The sequence below is a fragment of the Salvelinus sp. IW2-2015 genome, linkage group LG1 (genome assembly GCF_002910315.2).
Source record: "Salvelinus sp. IW2-2015 linkage group LG1, ASM291031v2, whole genome shotgun sequence".
NCBI lineage: Eukaryota > Metazoa > Chordata > Actinopteri > Salmoniformes > Salmonidae > Salvelinus > Salvelinus sp. IW2-2015.
In genome coordinates this window covers 4,629,349-4,647,088 of record NC_036838.1, presented here as the reverse complement: position 1 = coordinate 4,647,088, position 17,740 = coordinate 4,629,349, and the positions used below count along the sequence as shown (strand labels likewise).

Genomic DNA, 17,740 nt, shown 5'->3' with positions numbered 1-17,740 from the left:
CGTGAGTAACTAGCTAGATAGCTATGATACTGGGATCTAGCTAAATACATAGCCTCTCCCTAAGGGTGGCTATAATTTATGGAACGTTCCAACAGGAATCTGTTCCAAAAACTTTGTAAAGTACAAGGTTGCCAACAAACAACGCATACAAAGTAGGACGATCAATTCATCTTACTAACTAACTGCCAAATAGGCATCAACTCACCACGTAGCTTATTCTTAATGTTTGTCCATAGGCTACCAGAGTGAGGACATAAATTTTTCGCAATAAACGTGGTGAGTGAAAAACTTAATGAAATAGCCAACTCCCTACCTGGTATCTTATTCGACAGCTATACAGCTTTGTACGCGTTATTTGTTGGCAACCTTTTTTGGAACAGATTCCTGTTGGAACGTTCAACAAATTATACCCACCCTCTCCCTAATGTGTAATGTGATGTATTGTCATAGAGAGGAAGATTTGCATAGCTAACGTTGCACCTGACGATAAGGTTTGATAGGATGTAACGTTAGCCAGCTTGCTATCGATAATGTTTCAACTCGAACAGGCTAGCTAAGAAGATCCCTGCTAGCTAACGTTATCTAGCTAGCCAATTCATTTCAACTCGGACAAAGATATTGATAACTAACCCGGATTTGCAAGTTAGGTAGCGAGCTACTTTTATGAGAACAGGCAGGTTGTTTGGGTTAGCACTCTTTCTCGATAACTCAGACCCTGTCGGCATTCTGCCTTTACTGTAATGGAACTTGGAGTCATGATCAAGGGCTAGGTTAGAACCAGCTAACGTTAGCTAGCATTCAGGGGCTTCGTGCTAAAACAACATGCATGTTCTCATGAAAGTCTATTGTGTATTGTCTAGTGCAAAGATAAAGGATGGTACCTGTCTAGCCTGAGTACCAGTCTTTTTTAGCTAACATGCTACAAATGTGTCAGCAATTATTCAGCAATGGAACATTACACAGCTGGTTGCATAGTAACGACGTCAGGGCCACTGGCCTGAATCTCAAACACGAGACGTATGTGGCAGGGTCTACAGAGAATGACAGATTACAAGAAAACCAGCCCCGTCGCGGACATCGACGTCTTTCTTCCAGACAAATTAAACAACTTCTTTGCGCGCTTTGAGGACAATACAGTGCCACCGACGTGGCCCGCTACCAAAAACTGTGGGCTCTGCTTCTCCGTAGCCAACGTGAGTAAAACATTTAAACATGTTGAYCCTCGCAAGGCTGCCGGCCCAGACGGCATCCCTAGCCACGCCCTCAAAGCATGCGCAGACCAGCTGGCTGGTGTGTTTACGGACATACTCAATCAATCCCTATCCCAGTCTGCTGTCCCCACATGCTTCAAGATGGCCACCATTGTTTCTGTTCCCAAGAAAGCTAAGGTAACTGAACTAAATGACTATCGCCCCATAGCACTCACTTCTGTCATCATGAAGTGCTTTGAGAGACTAGTCAAGGATCATATCACCTCCACCCTAACTGTCACCCTAGACCCACTTGAATTTGCTCACCGCCCCAATAGGGTCACAGACGACGCAATCGCAATCACACTGCACTCTGCCCTAACCCATCTGGACAAGAGGAATACCTATGTAAGAATGCTGTTCATTGACTACAGCTCAGCATTCAACACCATAGTACCCTTCAAACTCATCAAGGTTGAGTCCCTGGGTCTTGACCCTGCCCTGTGCAAATGRGTCCTGGACTTCCTGACGGGCCGCCCCCAGGTGGCCCCCCTCGGGCCCCACAAGGGTGCGTTCTCAGCCCCCTCCTGTACTCCTTATTCACCCACGACTGCGTGGCCATGCACGCCTCCAACTCAATCATCAAGTTTTCAGACGACACAACAGTGGTAGGCTTGATTACCAACAAGGACAATTTATCTCATACATACAGTTGAAGTCAGAAGTTTACATCTTAGCCAAATACATTTAAACTCAGTTTTTCACAATTTCTGACATTTAATCTGAGTAAAAATTCCCTGTCTTAGGTCAGTTAGGATCACCACTTTATTTTAAGAAAGTGAAATGTCAGAATAATAGAGAATGATTTCAGCTTTTATTTCTTTCATTACAGTCCCGGTGGGTAAGAAGTTTACATACACTCAATTAGTATTTGGTAGCATTGCCTTTAAATTGTTTAACTTGGGTCAAACGTTTCGGGTAGCCTTCCCASAATAGGTTGGGTGGATTTTGGCCCATTCCTTCTGACAGAGCTGGTGTAACTGAGTCAGGTTTGTAAGCCTCCTTGCTCACACACACTTTTCCAGTTCTGCCCACACATTTTCTATAGGATTGAGGTCAGGGCTTTGAGATGGCCACTCCAATATCTTGACTTTGTTGTCCTTAAGCCATTTTGCTACAACTTTGGAAGTACGCTTGGGATCATTGTCCAATTGGAAGACCCATTTGAGACCAAGCTTTAACTTCCTGACATGTCTTGAGATGTTGCTTCAATATATCCAGATAATTTTACTCCCTCATGATGCCATCTATATTGTGAAGTGCACCAGTCCCTCCTGCAGAAAAGCACCCCCACACTATGATGCTGCCACCCCTGTGCTTCACGGTTGGGATGGTGTTCTGCGGCTTGCAAGCGTCCCCCTTTTTCCTCCAAACATAACAATGGTCATTATGGCCAAACAGTTCTATTTTTGTTTCATCAGACCAGAGGACATTTCTCCAAAAAGTACGATCTTTGTCCCCATGTGCAGTTGCAAACCGTAGTCTGGCTTTTTTATGGCGGTTTTGGAGCAGTGGCTTCTTCCTTGCTGAGCGGCCTTTCAGGTTATGTCGATATAGGACTCGTTTTACTGTGGATATAGATACTTTTGTACCTGTTTCCTCCAGCATCTTCACAAGGTCCTTTGCTGTTGTTCTGGGATTGATTTGCACTTTTCACACCAAAGTACCTTCATCAGACAGAACGCGTCTCCTTCCTGAGCGGTATGACGGCTGCGTGGTCCCATGGTGTTTATACTTGCGTACTATTGTTTGTACAGATGAACGTGGTACCTTCAGGCGTTTGGAAATTGCTCCCAAGGATGAACCAGACTTGTGGAGGTCTACAATGTCTTGGCTGATTTCTTTAGATTTTCCCATGATGTCAAGCAAAGATGCACGGAGTTTGAAGGTAGGCCTTGAAATACATCCACAGGTACACCTCCAATTGACTCAAATGATGTCAATTAGCCTATCAGAAGCTTCTAAAGCCATGACATTTTCTGGAATTTTCCAAGCTGTTTAAAGGCACAGTCAACTTGGTGTATGTAAACTTCTGACCCACTGGAATTGTGATACAGTGAATTATAAATTAAATAATTTGTCTGTAAACAATTGCTGGAAAAATGACTTGTGTCATGCACAAAGTAGATGTCCTAACCAATTTGCCAAAACTATAGTTTGTTAACAAGAAATTTGTGGAGTGGTTGAAAAAYGAGTTTTGATGACTCCAGTCTAAGTGCATGTAAACTTCTGACTTCAACTGTATGTATATACTGTATCCAACACTATCTATTGCATCTTTGCCGCTCTGTCACTACTCATCCATATATTTTACATTTATATATTCTTATCCCATTCCTTTACTAGATTGTGTGTATTAGGTTTTGTTGTGGAATTTGTTAGATATTAGGTTTTGTGGAATTGTTACACATTACCTGTTAGATACTGCTGCACTGTCGGATCTAGAAGCATAAGCATTTCGACTACACTCACAATAACATCTGCTAACCATGTGTGTGTGACCAATACAATTTGATTTGAATCTAATCTGTGCTTAGTCACTTAGTAGAATTATTTTCAAACTAGAGAAAAGTTGTTTCTCATATGTTTATTGAATAATGATATTTATTTTAATTCACAGGCTATACAAAACCTGGTGGATTTGTTGTTCAGCAGTGTTGTGGGAACMCTCCTACCACATCAGGAGCAGAAGGCTGAGGCAGTACGTGGCCATGCACCAGTCTCACATCAGGTTGGTCACATTTGATCTGGCTATATGTCTGATAAAGGAATTTATATGTTTAAAGTAATGACTAAAGAATTCCACCCTGAAACGTAATTAACGATGTGAAATGTATTAGATTTGTAAGACTATGTGAAATGTACTAGAATTATTAGACTATAATGTAATGGTACCAATAACCAATAATGTATGGTTGAGACAAGTTAAGGGTGAGAAATGTGTGGTTGAGAAAACACAGGACAATTGAACTACACATGACCTGGTTGTAACTCTAAAAAACTTACGACAGGAAAGAGGCCCTGCCAAGGCCCCTCTAATCTAGGGAGGAAAGAAACGGAGAGGAACTGCCAGGCTGGTAGAATAGTTATAAATGAGGAATGTGAACTGTGGAAAAAGATACAGCCCACCTACTGTTTGTGTGTGTATGGGGGGGGTTATAAATACTGTTCACATTTTGGTTGACTTTAGAGCTCTCTGAATAAAGAACGAACMTTTTGCAGAATCTGAGTCTCTGCTTAATTATTATTAAACCCAGGGTCTTACAAACCTCGGGGATTGGTCAACGCTTAAATGATTTAGTTATCATCATTGGGATTKAAAATTCTCGTGACAACGTCACAATACAATCACTCATCTGTCTTGGAATTCACCTAACAACCATTGATAATGAAGTGCTGTGTGTATCAACTTTACCTTGCTTTTCTACCGATGAAGGACAAGAGATGGTTCGTCATGGAGTCCCCTGACTAAAAGACAGAWTGATACAGATGTCTGAACTGGGAGAGAYCTTGCACTCAGCATTACAATCATACAAGAGCCATCGTATTTTGTTGTTATTGAATGGGGTCGGGGGAACTGTCTTATATGGGACACTATACGAAGGGATGATGACTAACATGTACCACCAAACAAAATGCTGATAGGTACAGTATCTGTACTGGCTGTGAATGATGATAGAAGATGAAAGACAAGTGTAATATTTGCACATTGTTATATTAGCAGGACAATGCTTCTACAGTGTTACGTGAAGGATTGTTTATTCTACATGGAACTGTTACACTTGAAAGTTATCAGAACACTTTGTTTAGAATATCTACATAAGTTCAGCAATTGCACTCTTCTCATATTACTCTGTAGGCTACTGTCCGAGTCAAAGCTTCCTCCTGGAGGAAGCTAGGCCTGTACATACAGGGTGCAATGATAAGAGAGCCAACTTCCTGCATCTCACATCTGCCTGTATTCATTGAACTCCTGCTGGACCTATGGGTTAAGGCAAACGGTCATATCCAGGATGTAATGTCAGGCACTCCACCCCTCCTGCCACCTGTCTGCACCTCTCTGTAACCTGTAATAAATCACATAGATGAAAGGGACTTCCTCATCCGCTGGAGACAACTTCACCCAGAGAGCTGTGCATGTCAGTGTGTGCTTAGACAGCCAGCTCCTTACTTTCGTAGTAAGGTGGTGTATAACGAGTGTCTCRTGAAACACATTYCAGACACTTGTACTTCTTGCTATCTTGGCATAACTGTGATTTGACAGAAATATCAGCTAGCTAGATAGGCTATTCCCAAGCTATGCTAGCTAGCTAGCTGCTGTCAGGTTGGCTAAACAAGGTTTGCAAAGGCTTTAGCCTACATACTGTATATAACTTAATTAGCAAATCATTAGCAGGAACACGTCCTCAATTCAGCAGATCTGAATTAGCAGGAACAGGTCCTCAACTTCAAAACTTCTCTCCATAGCAAAGCTAGCTTAGCTTACCTCGCTGTCACTACGTTACTCACTACTGCCCTTGTTTGTTGTGATTGAATGGCAAAGACACACCCACATTAAACCACATCCTAAAGACAACTCTCGTTTGGGCTTCAGTAATGGCCGCTGCATTTCGTAATGAGCACCGTAAGAAACACGTTCATAATAGGTGAGTGCAGTTCACCTTTAACCGACTTCATTTGGCTTCAATGTGCTATTGAATCTTCACATATGAATGAATGGTGTCACGTGATCGATGGCTTTGTCCATTCATATACAGTGCCTTCAGAAAGGATTCATACCCCTTGACTTATTCCAAATGTTCAAGTCTTGCCATAGATTTTCAAGCCGTTTAAGTCAAAACAGTAACTAGGCCACTCCGGTGCCTGGTCTTGGTAAGTAACCCAGTGTCTGTTGGAAAACAGACTKAGCCAGGTTTTCCTCTAAGATTCCTTTCTTTTTCCCCCCMAAAAAACTCCCTAGTCCTTGCCRATGACAAACACTCATAACATGATGCAGCCACCACCATGCTTGAAGATATGAAGAGTGGTACTCAGTGATGTGTTGTGTTGGATTTGCCCCAAACATACACTACTGTTCAAAAGTTTTATAACACCTACTCAATTTATCTTAATATTTACTATTTTCTACATTGTAGAACAATAGTGAATACATCAAAACTATGAAAGAACACCTATGGAATCATGTAGTAACCAAAAAAGTGTTAAACTAATCAAAACATATTTTATATTTGAGATTCTTCAAAGTAGCCACCCTTTGCCTTGACAGATTTGCACAATCTTGGCATTCTCTCAACCAGCTTCATGAGGTACAGTAGTCACCTGGAATGCATTTCAATTAACAGGTGTGCCTTGTTAAAAGTTAATTTGTGGAAGTTCTTTCCTTCTTAATGTGTTTGAGCCAATCAGTTGTGTTGTGACATGGTAGGGATGGTATACAGAAGAGATCCCTATTTGGTAAAAAACCAAGTCCATATTATGGCAAGAACGGCTCAAATAAGCAAAGAGAAACAACAGTCCATCATTACTTTAAGACATGAAGGTAAGTCAATCTGGAAAAATTCAAGAACTTTGAAAGTTTCCTCAAGTGCAGTCACAAAAAAAAGTTACCAGCACCAGAAATTGCAGCCCAAATAAATGCTTCAGAGTTGAAGTAACAGACACATCTTAACATCAACTGTTCATATGAGACTGTGTGAATCAGACCTTCATGGTTGATTGCTGCAAAGAAACCTCTACTAAAGAACAACAATAATAAGAAGAGACCTACTTGGGCCAAGAAACATGAGCAATGGACATGAGCAATTTCCAGTGGAAATATGTCCTCTGGTCTGATGAGTCCAAATGTGAGATTTTTGGTTCCAAACGCCATGTCTTTTTGAGACGTGGAGTAGGTGAACGGATGATCTCCGCATGTGTGGTTCCCACCGTGAAACATGGAGAAGGATGTGTGATGGTGTGGGGGTGCTTTGCTGGTAACACTGTCAGTGATTTATTTAGAATTCAAGGCACACTTAGCCAGCAAGGCTACCAAAGCATTCTGCTACGATATGCCATCCCATCTGGTTTGCAGTTAGTGGGACTATCATTTGYTTTTCAGTAGGACAGTGACCCAACACACCAGGCTGTGTAAGGGCTATTTGACCAAGAAGGAGAGTGATGGAGTGCTGCATCAGATGACCTGGCTTCCACAATCACCCGACCTCAACCCAATTGAGATGGTTTGGGATGAGTTGGACCGCAGAGTGAAGGAAAAGCAGCCAACAAGTGCTCAGCATATGTGGGAACTCCTTCAAGACGGTTGGAAAAGCATTCCAGGTGAAGCTGGTTGAGAGAATGACAAGAGTTTGCAAAGCTGTCATCAAGGCAAAGGGTGGCTATTTGACGAATCTGAAATAACATATTTTGATTAGTTTAACACTTTTTTTGGTTACTACATGATTCTATACGTGTTATTTCATAGTTTTGATGTCTTCACTATTATTCTACAATTTAGAAAATAGTAAAAATTAAGAAAAACCCTTGAATGAGTAGGTGTTCTAAAACTTTTGACCAGTAGTGTAACACTTTGTATTCAGGACATAAAGCACATTTCTTTGCCACATCCTATGCAGTTTTACTTTACTGCCTTATTGCATACAGGGTGCATCTTTTGGAATATCTTTATTCTGTACAGGCTTCCTTCTTTCCGCTCTGTCATTTAGGATAGTATTGTGGAGTAACTACAATGCTGTTGATCAATCCTCAGTTTACTCCCATCACAGCCATTGGACTCTGTAACTGTTTTGAATTCAGGCTGTAACACAACAAAATGTAGAATAAGTCAAAGGGTGTGAATACTTTCTTGAAAGCACAGTATACCTTCATTGAGAGGATAAAAATCACTGACGTAAACCTGATCAATAATGTAAATCCACTGACGCCATGGTCCATATATCTTACTCACTGGAGAGTAGGGACCGTGGTTGTGGAGACATGTGTGTGTGTGCACATGCATGCAAACACAGAACTGTATGTAGAAGCACACACTGTACATTTTGTGCATGCACGTACTCACCCTTCACTGAGAAATGACAGATTTGGCATTTGCTAACTCCAGCTAGGGACACAAATACATTAGCGACATAGGTCTAATGGACTAGGCCTCTAGGGCTCGTACGGACCACTAATGCGCTTGCCGACCACGTACAACCCCAAGGGACAATCGGCCCTAACTTTAGGCCTCTGTCTCTAAGCCCCTAAACTTTGAGGACACCTTAACCGCTGATTGCGACGGTCATTCATCCGCTTTACGAGCCATCCGCCGCTTCACCGCTACTTATCGTAATGGCAGCCCAGTGCCTGTCCCACAGTGCATAAAGACAGAGATCGCACTGAGACTGCAGACAGGCGCCTGCAATCAGATCAGACAGAGGGGGGTTGAGTAGATGAGGAAATACTGTGTTTTAGCCCGAGCTCCCTCTCATTTGATCGTCACTTGATGGCCATGCTTGAATGGAAAAATCTCATTAAAAGTACAGGACTTTTGTTATTTCTGCCATGTCAGATAGTAGAATTCCTATCATTCTGTACTGTATAACAGCAAGACTATCTTTCTCCTGTTATTAAAGTGGGGTGGTAAAATGGTAGTATGGGTCAATGTACTTCTGCATTATGCAGTCTTTGTCAGAACTTGTAAAGGCAAAAGCCCTTACATGTTGGTATTGATCGACTTTGTGAGGTTGTTTGGACCATAAACCCTCTCTTGATGTTGTTTCTATCTTGATGTCACTGCCAGATGCCCATAGGTTAATATTGGGCTCTTTGTTTTGATCTGTTTTCAAGACCTAGTGAAGTCTTATTTTCTTATTTTCATCTAAAATGCCGTCTACTCAACTTTCCATCAAGTAGTCTGTCGCTTTTTTTTGAGGGGACCTGAATCCCTGAAAGTGTATAAGAGATATTTATGAATATTTATGATGATTCAGACTTTCCTGTCTTTCCTGACAGAGGAGAAGGGGACATGTCCCACTAAGGGTTGGTGTTAACCTGAGCAGTGAAAGCCCAGTGAAGACATTTAGACAGGAGAGGCCAACTGGCAAACAGGGGGCATCCTTAAAATGTTCTATCCATGTCACTTGCTATTAAACTTACACTTATATCCTTCTTTTGATATATGAATCAGTATCATGTCTATCCATGTGACTTACAGTTGACCTTAGACTTTATTAAATATTATACTGAACAAAAATATAAAGCAACATGTAAAGTGTTGGTGTAACGGTTTTCTTCCAGGGGTGAAGGAGAGGACCAAAGTGCAGCGCGGCTAGTGTTAAACATGTTTAATAAAGAACAAGTGAAACACTACAAATACAAAATAACAAATGTGCAAAAACCGAGACAGACCTATCTGGTGCAGACAATCACAGAGACAGGAAACAAACACCCACAAAATCCCAAAACAAAACAAGCCTCCTATATATGATTCTCAATCAGGGACAACGATTACCATCTGCCTCTGATTGAGAACCATATTAGGCTGGACATAGAAACAGACAAACTAGACACACAACATAGAATTCCCACCCAGCTCACGTCCTGACCAACACTAAACAAGCAAAACACATAATAACTCTGGTCAGGACGTTACAGTTGGTCCCATGTTTCAGGAGCTGAAATAAAAGATCTCAAATGTTCCATACACACACAACGCTTATTTCTCTAAAATGTTGTGCACTAATTTGTTTACATCCCTGTTAGTTAACATTTCTCATTTGCCAAGATAATCCTTCCACCTGACAGGTGTGGCATATCAATAAGCTGATTAAACAGCTCGATCATTACACAGGTGCACCTTGTGCTGGGGACAATAAAAGGCCACTCTAAAATGTGCARTTTTGTCATACGACACAATGCCATAGATGTCTCAGGTTTTGAGATAGCACGCAATTGGCATGCTGACTACAGGAATATCCACCAGAGCTGTTGCCAGAGAATTGAATGTTCATTTCTCTACCATAAGCTGCCTCCAACGTTGTTTTAGAGAATTTGGCAGTACGTCCAACCGGCCTCACAACCGCAGACCACGTGTAACCACGCCAGCCCAGGACCTCCACATCCTGCTTTTTTCACCTGCGGGATCGACTTAAACCAGCCACCCGGACAGCAGATTAAATTTAGGAGTATTTCTGTCTGTAATAAAGCCCTTTTTGGGGGAARAACTCATTCTGATCGGCTGGGCCTGGCTCCCAAGGCCCCCCAATGGCTGTGCCCCTGCCCAGTCATGTGAAATCCATAGATTAGTGCCTAAGGAATTTATGTCAATTAACTGATTTCCTTACATGAAATGTAACTCAGTAAAATCGTTGCGTTTCTGTTTTTGTTCAGTATACATTCGATTCTTCTGTGGATRTACAATGCATAGAGCTTCATAATCAATGTAAAATTCCCATTGTTATCTGTCCATAGGACCATTGATCCATTCTCAGTCTCTAGCTGTCACTGAAGGTCATATCGCTCCACTTAACACATTTCTGATTGGAATAAACACAGTTGTCAGAAACTGGATGGCGATATATCGATKGATATTAAAGCAGCATCGACACAGCAGTTAGCCTCGGGCCGTTAGCGACGCTACAGATGCTGTACGACCATAAAGGGACTGAATGGCGCTCGATTAAGTTTACCCCACCATCTGTGGCCTCATCATAATAGTTTCATCAATGGTTATCATCGAACCATTTACAGCTGACCATCACTAGAATAACAAAGCCCTCAGTCTCTCAAAATGATGATTAGCTAGACAATAGCCATAGCCATAGCCAAGAGCCTTATCTGCCTATACGGATTGCCTATATACTTGTAGTTATAGAGAGCTTTGAATTGATTGTTGACTAGAAAAAGAGTCTAATAAAATGTTGCTCGGACAAAGTGACAGGCACAAATTGCTGTCTCTTTCACCAGCTGACTAATTGCTAAGGGCATCAGGCCTCATGTTTGAAATGCCACTGTATTGATTTTCTAATCATGACAGTTCATGGAAGTCTAGATATCCCTCACCTAGAGGTGGCTGGCATTTTGTGCCTTTGATGCACTGATGTGTCGTTCTGCACAATTTTGTCCGTATGGAGAGGGTAACGTGGATAGTTCACTCCAAAACCGAAGTGTGCGCGATTCTTTCAGACGTCAGAAGCRGTCCAACGTTGATTTTGGTGCACATCCCCTGTCATCTGGTGTGTAGAACCAGCTACATGCCTTAACTTTCATATGATTAGGGCGAATTCGATCTTTCCCTCTCATTTGGAATTGAAAAACTTAGCTGGCYCAAAACAACAGATGGTCCGCGACGTGGACTCGACATTTGACCAYGTTTTGAGGGCGTACATTGGAGTGAACTATYACTTAAGTTTTGCCACTAGACTTGAGAAATCCAAGAGCGATATTATTAGCGTCATCGTGACCACTTCACTTCGTCTCTCCAGCCTTGGTGATATGAGGACTCATCAATTCTAACCAGGCTGTACTCATCCCACTGAAGTCATCCCTCCATCCCTCTTTCTCTCTAATCAGAATTAGCTCTGTTGTTGTAATCCCCTCTAATCTATGGAGTGGCCATCTCAGAGATGCTTGTTGTCCATTGTCTCCTCTCGAGATTGTAAATGGCTTCCACGTTTGCCCACAGAATATCCCAGACGCATGCTTCCATAAAGGGATGCAAGCACACACACACACACACACACACACACACACACACACACACACACACACACACACACATCATAATCCACATAGTGAAGCTTTGATGTAGGATCCCAGTGTTAAACTCGTGTTTGAAGGAGGGTTATCCCTCGGAAAATGAGCTAGCCGGAGATCAGGGACACGTTCCGTTGGAATCAGGGACGCTAATCTGGCTCAAAAACAACATTAGCTACCTGCTAAGATGCACAGCCATACTCAAACCMAGGGCCAGTGTTTGCTGAGGTAGAGGATTATAGCCCGTAGTGTTTGCCTGCACTTTGTTTTATCTACCTGCTGGCTTGATATGTTTGTCCCTCGGGTCTGCGTCAAACATAGGTGTGTCGGAAATAGCACCCAATTCCCTATTTGACCATAGGGCTCTCAAAAGTAGTGCACTATTTTACATTTTTGTCATTTAGCAGACACTCTTATCCAGAGCGACTTAATAAAGTAGTGAGTTCATACATTTTCATAATTTTTTYGTACTGGTCCCTGTGGAAATCAAACCCACAACCCTGATGTTGCAATATCCATATTGGTCACAGCCATAGCCCTAGTTCTGGCTTCATTCCTGGATATAAAGGCTGTTCAGATGACGGTTGGAGGTGGTTTTATGATATTATGATTYATTGCAGAGCAAACTCCCACGGCTAAAATACTGACCCGGGGGCGATGAGCAACACTCAATGTCCACTTCACATAAGAGCTAATAGGAGAAAGTGGTATTTTTATTGCCCAAGCTCTAAAGTGGATATTTCTCCTCAATTATAAGATTACGATAATTATAACAATTCGGCAAGAGTATCCTTGGCCATGAAATGTCTTTTCCTCTAAAATGCTTTAGTTTACACCCCCTCATCAGCTGTTAGCGCTACACAAAACTTTAGTCACAGCTAGGAGACATCTCCATAATCAAAACAACAGCCAATTTCAAAACGGATGTTTTCTAATTGATCATTTTATTACTTTGGATACAGTATGTTGTGAAGGATCATGGACTCCAATTGCTTCCAATTACCCCAGGCCACGCACCTTCCCTACACACCTGTTCCCAATCCCTTAATCACCTCTCCTCTACCTTTTTCACCTCTCCTCTACCTTTTTCACTCCTCTGACCCCCCACATTAGCTTCTACCTGAGCACCAGTAATGGGTCATGCCTGGTGACGCCGTGGGGCGGCCATTTTAAGTGCCTAGTTATTACGTTGTTGGAGATACTATGTGCATATGCTGCCTTAACTTTGCGCTATGTTACCTCTTTTGTATATCCATGTGCTTAGTTTGATAATGCTAATGCCTTTTTAAAATGTTGTCCTGGCAGCCTCCTTAGTTTGTCCCATTTCCTGTAATAGTCACCTGGCACTACTTTGTCAAGCCTGCACCTTTTATGTTGTGTTCCTGATGTTTCCAGACCACCACATTCTTGTTATCCACATCCAATCTCCAAGGTCTTACAAGCCACAACTCATAACCCATCCATCCTACYTGCATACCTACAAGCCCTGTGTGTGTGTGTGTGACCCCTAAACCTGGATTCCTTCTCCATCCACTTAATTTGCATTCTGACAGATGTGCCATGGTAGCAGCAACAGTCCTGAATCTTACAGTCTGTCCTAGTCCGTTTCTTCAATATACATACTATATATGACATACCCTCTCGGATTCATAAGCCATCTTCTTATGGTAGCGTAACAATTTGGCAGGAAGGAGAGCTATTGACATAAACCTTACTCTCAATTACAAATATCATTTGGCAATTCATTTGAATCAGTGCCCGCAATCTGTGTCGATGCTTGTTTGCTGGCATCACACACAATCTACAAATTACTAACCTGGGAAGATAACTGCCATTTCAGACGCAAGCCATTATCTCACCCATAAAATATGGCCAAATGGTGCAGTAAAGAGAACACTCCTCCATGATACTCCGAGGCGTTCTGTTCGCAACACTGATTTCACCCCTGCAGATGTTGTTAGGGAGGAGAAAGGGCGACTCAGAGGGAACGTGAAGGTGTGCAGAGCTGGAGGAGTCTACACTACAGAGTGACCGCAGAAGACGTTCACTTTTACTTTCAAATAAGAAAGAACAAAGTCTAGACTTAACCGTTCATTCAGCTTTAGTATTCTGATAGTGTTCCGATCATGGCATTTCGAACGCATCATGCGTCTACATCTAAATGTGTCTACCGTGTCCGGATTCCCTTTTCCCGCACTATATTCAAATGCCAGTATGCATTCTACAAACTGCAATAGGCTAAATATGATAACACAACAGATGGCAGTAGCTAACAAGCCAGCTTACTAMTGTAGCTAACTAGCCAGCTAACCTCTGTATCAAGCTAGCAAGCAACGCTAAAGGGATTGCAAACGGGTTAGCATTTCAGGCCAGCAAACATGTTCCTCACAGGCTAAGAATGTATTTCCTCCAACGTTATGATGAAAAGGTGCCTCTCGGCCCCAATACTCATTTTCTGAGAGTTGTGGGAGGGGTGCTGATGACGTTGCCCACTGTATGCGCGTTTGGTAGCGTGACTGCATCCAGACGGAGGAGAAATCCGTACCCAATGCATTCCAGATCGGATCACAAATCAGACAACAAAGCGACTTTTGTGCGTCTAGACCAGTCTTTTCAATGCAATCTTCGCATTCTGATAGCAGAAGTCACATGTAAGGGTCAGGTGTAGACATGACCGAGGACTAGTGAGACAGACAGTTCCTCTATTGATTACAGCAGACAGGAGCAGACATGCCTCTCTTCTTCTCTGTTTCAAAGTACTGTGTCACCACAGGCAACACAGATTTTTTTCTTTGCCAAGAAAAGCAAACAGTCCAATTTAGGTATTGGTGTTTGGTCAATGTTTGTGTCTGGAGTGGGTCTACACTGTCTTATTTCTTTGATATAGAGTTGAGTCGAATTTTGTTAAAGAACAATGGTTTCGACTTTTTCTGGAAACCTGGATACCAACTTTGAWTGAATAGCGACCACGTGTCGCCTCTCTCAAAGACTCCCCAAGCCAGCCACCCGCAAATGACTTTCACCACTACTCACTCCACCAACACGCCGCTCTGATCATCTCCACCAGTCACCACTGCAAAGTAGCTCGTTACGGCGGTGAGGCAAGGTGACAATGTCACCTCGCACACAAGATTCCTTTTAACAAAGCGCCGGGCAGCTCGTTAGCCCATTTCATAGCACCTAATAAAACTATTACCCTTCAGGATTGAYGAACTTGTCCATTAGAGAGAACATCACATTATGATGAGCTGTTTCCTCCCAGGGATGCTGCTGATGAGAAAATGGCCTCCCTGCTCCATCAAAGTTCCCACACCATTTGTGACCCTGAGACTGAAGCCATCTCCCARGAGAGCGGCTGGCTGCTTTCATCAGCAGTGTTGTTTATTATCTATGAATATCTCCCTGATGTAGGCAACCAAAACAAATACGCCAGGACAAACATCAATTACGCCCTARTCGATGACAACGGCACTCCACTGGGGTTTAAAAGTGTGTCGTTCTTGTTTTGAGCTCAGATCGGTTCCTGAAGGGGGAAAGTAAAACGCGTGACACGTTGATGCATGGGGAAACTTGTTGGCTGCGGTCTGATTGTTGGCTGCAGTCTGCAGGGGTGGCAGGTAGCCTAGTGGTTAGAGCTTTGGACTAGTAACCGAAATGTTGCGAAGTCGAATCCCTGAGCCGACAAGGTAAAAATCTGTTGCTCTGTCCCTGAACAAGGCAGTTAACCCGCTGTTCCTAGGCTGTCATTGAAAATAAGAATTTGTTCTTATTAACTGACTTGCCTAGTTATTCTTTTAAATATATTTACCCTTCTCAACAAAGTGTGTACTTGTTCACTCTAATGGATTGGACAGTTCAGTCAGACTGTTGAAAAGCCATCACCTGCCCGGTACTCAGCCCTGCACCTTTAGACTTCTGCCCCAAGTATATATTCATTGAACACTGGTCACCTCACATTGTTTATATACTGTTGTTTACTCACTGTGTATGTACTATATTCTTGGCATAGCTCATCCTAATATACCTACTACTGCTACATTAGCCACACAGTTACAAGGGCGCCCTTTCATGATAAGCTTCAACATGAGATTCTAAGCCCATCTATAAAATGATCTACTTTGGTTTAGATACAAGCATCATGAAACATCTTACACAAATTAATCTTCTTTTTTTTAACCTAATTTGCTTACCACTATCCATGTGATTTCTTCCTTCGCACCCACAAAAGGGCTTTATTACAGACAAATACTCCTCATCCCTGAGGCTGGTTGGACGTACTGCCAAATTCTCTAAAATGACGTTGGACGTTTAGCGTTTCATTGTACCTGCTAAAACACCTGCAAATCTGAGTATGTGATCAATACACTTTGATTTGAACACACAAACATTTACAGCAACCTGACCAGTAGGAGCATAAGCACCGTGTCAGTTGACTTGGGAATGACCTGTAGTCAAGTCCATTACATTGGTGTAAGTAAATGGCCTAGAGGATGTTTTCACKCCATTCCTAGACACAACCCAAAGCACACACACTCTTTATCTGGCAACTGTTCTACTATTGTCTTAGATGTAGTTCTTAGGAAGTAGGTGGAGTACATTAAACATCCTTTTCAATAGGTATCGAAAATTAAACCTGAAACATTCTGTCACTGTCGTTCCACACGCTCAATTTATCTTTCCCGGACGGTGCTGCTTTGAACAACTTCAAAGTGTCTCTGTCTGAAAAGTAAACTAATTGACTTTCGCAACCTGTCAGAAACTGGCTTCAACTAGTTCCACAGCAGCCAGCGGGGCTCGTCTCCCTGTCAAAACGAGCTTTGTTGCTGAACAAAGCTCGGGGTGACAGTCGGAGGAACACACATCAACAGAGCTTTGCGTTGGGCGGCTGCCAAGGCCATCCACTGAGGTGAGATAAACACCAGCAGGCTGCTGCTTGTTGGATATTAGAAATACCACAAACATGTGCAAACTGTAGCTTTATGTTTAGAGAGGCTTGGACGTAGATATCAGAGAATGAGAGACAGACATACATATGTAACCTATCCCAGAGAGGCTCAACAGTCTCATGCTGGGCTCAAACAAATGGATCATCCTCCTCTCCCCTGTAACTATTCCCCAGGTCGTTGCTGCAAATGAGAACGTGTTCTCAGTCAACTTACCTGGTAAAATAACGGTAAAATAAAAAAATAAAAAAATAAAAAAATCTATTTACCAAAGTTGCAGCCTGCACTGCACTTCAGGTAATTTTATATGGGAACTGAGTGTGTGTACGTGTGTATTTCACCATGTGCATACGTCTACAATATATATATAAACGGYCCTTTWTCAGGACCCTGTCTTTCAAAGATAATTCGTAAAAATTATGCTGGTGGCAGTAAAGTCAGGCGCAGGAGAACGAAATTGGTATAAACGGAGTTATTTAATAAATGCTTGCAAACTCCGAAAACCAACATACAAAATAAAGAAAGTGGGTAAAAACCAGTCGCACACCATAACATACTTGGCTCTGAAAAACACCAAAAGAAAGATGCCCAGGGTCCCTGCTCATCTGTGTGAACGTGCCTTAGGCATGCTGCAAGGAGGCATGAGGACTGCAGATGTGGCCAGGGCAATAAATTGCAATGTCCGTACTGTGAGACGCCTAACACAGCGGTACAGGGAGACAGGACGGACAGCTGATCGTCCTCGCAGTGGCAGACCACATGTAACACCTGCACCAGATCAGTACATCCGAACATCACACCTGCGGGGCAGGTACAGGA

General features: G+C 42.5%; 1 protein-coding gene across 1 annotated transcript in view; it reads right to left on the bottom strand.

The window, feature by feature from the left end:
• LOC111951338 (uncharacterized) overlaps nt 1–17,740 on the bottom strand; it is a 42,104-nt gene that overhangs the window by 11,527 nt on the left and 12,837 nt on the right. The window lies entirely within an intron of this gene.